General features: G+C 33.6%; 1 long non-coding RNA gene across 1 annotated transcript; it reads left to right on the top strand.

Annotated features, from left to right (window-relative positions):
• Positions 1-8: 8 nt before the first annotated feature.
• On the top strand, positions 9-3,081 carry LOC141434552 (uncharacterized). Its single transcript, XR_012452064.1, has 2 exons — positions 9-663; positions 1,187-3,081. It is a non-coding gene; the product is annotated as an uncharacterized lncRNA (long non-coding RNA).
• The last annotated feature ends 234 nt before the right edge of the window (positions 3,082-3,315 follow it).

Genomic DNA, 3,315 nt, shown 5'->3' with positions numbered 1-3,315 from the left:
GAATTGGCTAAGTAAAGTTTTTTGAAGAGGTGCTAAATATATTTTTCTTCGATAGTCGACGTCTTAATAATCGAGGAACTGCAGCTCTTTTATTTTTATTTCCTCTTATTAATTAGAAATATTTTTTTAAGTGGTCGATATGACGTTTGTGAGATTGAAATTGCAGAACCGTTGAGGGCTTAGTACTTAGTAGAAACACTAAAAAAAAAAACGAAGTCAACTGTCACTGCTGTCACTGTCAAGTAGAATCTAACCTAAAACCGTTTTATTTACTTTGCGATTTGGTGCGATCAGTGTTTTTTGGATAATTTTTAAAGACCTCTCAGCACAAACTCAGTACTTTAAAATTTGCCGCATTTCTCCACGACCTTTGCATGATAATTGGACCACGATTGGATAGTTTCGACGACTATTTTGGCTCTGCTTCTTCGACAACGCTATCTTGCAGTCTCGACGACACTTGGCTTGACTTTTGGACCATATTTTCTATTTTAGCGGCTTCACCTTTCAATACGAAATGAGTGAATTTGTGCGAGCAGATTCAAGGAACTTGCCACACATGGCTATGAGTCTAGAATATTTTGACACCAGTGATAAGTATACAATGTTGCCGAAATCAAAGGAGATAAAGCACTCTTGTCCGCACCGGTAAAATGGATGAACGTAAGTACAAAAGTATATCAATACAGTTTCTTGTCTATTTTTTTTACATTACATTTTAGGGCATCAAAAGTTGAATATGTTGCCGGACCAAAGTTGTTTGAGAGCACAGAATAACAAAAACATATTACCTATATTGTGACCATTTACTTAGATATCAACTGACAATGTGATTGATGCGACAGGTGATGTTGTTCTGCATTGGCTGGTAAATATTATGATAGAGTAAAATTTCTGTGGTTAGTGAAACATTATATTATAACTAGCTGTTGCCCGCGACTCTGTCTACGAAGAATTCGCTTATTGCTTTCCTGCAAGTACTATGTATTTTTTCGGGATAAAACTGTGAGATAAAAAGTAGCCTATGTTCTTCCTCGGGACTCCAACTACCTACATAATGAATTTCGGCTAAATCAGTTCAGCGGTTGAAGCATGAAAAGTTAACAGATAGACAGACAGAGTTCCTTTCACGTTTATAATATTAAATATAAGTAAGGATTTATAATAATTTTGATCTTTTTTTCAGGTGGATGTAAACACACATTGGTGTTTTTATTTTGGTTGCAAGAAAAAGCCAGTGAAGGAGCATAACCTGTTTTTTCCAAGGACATGCATTTTTCCATAAAAAAAGAGGCATAGAAGTACCACGAAACTCCTCAATGGTTAATGGAAGAGAATAGAATAGATTTAAGATTTAGCACGGAAATGTAATTTTGAACATGACAATCTCTTAATACAGAAATGTATTTTTAGTTGACAATGCAAGTACAGTCGATAAAAAGTACAGTCAGCAAAATTTTTTTCTTAATAATATCATTTTTGGTTTTTATTTGTGTAAGCTTTTATTTTTCCTCACAATACTTTTTGTTGACTATACTTGTCTTGCATTGTCATCTAATCTGTAATCAGTATAAGTACTGCTGTGCTAAGCTAATGGTACTTTAAATTTGTATTCTCATTTTGGTTTATAATTATAATACATACATACTCGTACATTGCAAGTCGAATAAAATCTTGTAAAATATGTTTCTTTTCACTTATGATTTACATCATCAAAAATAACGAAAAAATGTGCAGAATTTGTAACATTGCTCACAGAGATTTTGATTAGGTTCGATTCCCGGTCATGTATGTATTAGAGTCAGACAAAATAAAACGGTTGAATGCCATATATATCCATACTAATATTATAAATGCGAAAGTGTATGTGTTTGTATGTTTCTCCGTCTTTCACGTCGCATTGGAGCGACGGATCGACGTGATTTTGGCATAGAGATTGTTTATGGGCCACAGAGTGATATAGGCTACTTTTTATCCCGGAAAAATAAACAGTTCCCGAGGGAACAGCGCGGAACAACCGAATTCCACGCGGGCGAAGCCGCGGGCAAAAGCTAGTATATATACACACATCCAGTTCAACTGGTAGAACAAACAATACAATCTAGGGTCACTGTCACAAGTACAAGTACTAAAAATACAAGTAAATCACCACGGTTTTGTTATAACTTATGATCAATGGTACGCATATTGTTTACACATATAACACACAAGTTAATCAAACCATGGTTGCTTAGGAAATGAAAAGTTTAATATGATTGACAGCCCTTTTATAGCCTGCCGGAAAAATCTTTACAGCGCGATTCAGCTTTTCCTTGAGACGAGATAGTGACATCTTTTGATGCAAAAGTAAACTAAAATCCCGGTTTAACACATAGTGACCTATAATATTTGTGTTATATTTCCTTGTATTTCTTAGTAGTACTTCTAATGCCTTTATGGGGATGGCACAATATTTAATTTATTAAAAATACGACTTGTTTTTAAATTACCCTTTGCCAGGAATATTATATACATGTTCCAATAAATCAGGTCTTTTGAGACATATGTTTATGCTAAACGTTTTTATGATAATTTGTGTATTTATGAAATAAAAACAATATAAATTATTGCATTTTTATTATATTACTCTGCAAATTAACTAAAACCATCTAAAACACATGCAATGCGTTTAGCTTATGCTAAACGTTTTTATGATAATTTGTACATTTATGAAATAAATAAAACATAAATTATTGCATTTTTATTATATTACTCTGCAAATTAACTAAAACTATCTAAAACACATGCAATAAGACAGCTTTGTCTACATAATTTTATGTGGTTATGGTTAATAACAGAGACGCTTCAAAAATACGGATTCTTTTAATCTTCAAATCACGCATTTCACATGTAACCTCAAGGTCGCTATGACTTTATATGGAATCACCCCCTTTTTAGTAGCCACACAAAGCCACTTCATTCTGTAAATGATTTAGCAGAAACTCTTCCTTCAATACACTTTGAAATAAAGAATATAAACCCATTTGTGCATAAATATTTTAATGTATAGCATGACTCTTACTGAGACCATGTCCTTTTTATTGTTTTGGTAAAAAAACACGATATCTCTCCCTTCTGTTATGTTCTCCTTTGCTGTGTTTGATGTTGAAGGGCTAGAGGGTTCGTATAATCATGTTGTTGATGAGCAACTTGCAGTGGAAGATGAAGCTGACTTGCACCAAGTCGCTTGTAAAGACTAGGATGCATAAATACGCAGAATTCTGAAAATCTCGTCTGTATTTCATAGACCAACGTACAAAGCATTAGAGAACATTT

The sequence above is a fragment of the Choristoneura fumiferana genome, chromosome 13 (assembly GCF_025370935.1).
Source record: "Choristoneura fumiferana chromosome 13, NRCan_CFum_1, whole genome shotgun sequence".
NCBI lineage: Eukaryota > Metazoa > Arthropoda > Insecta > Lepidoptera > Tortricidae > Choristoneura > Choristoneura fumiferana.
Note: the sequence above shows the minus strand (reverse complement) of the source record. Positions and strands in the feature narration are given on the sequence as shown.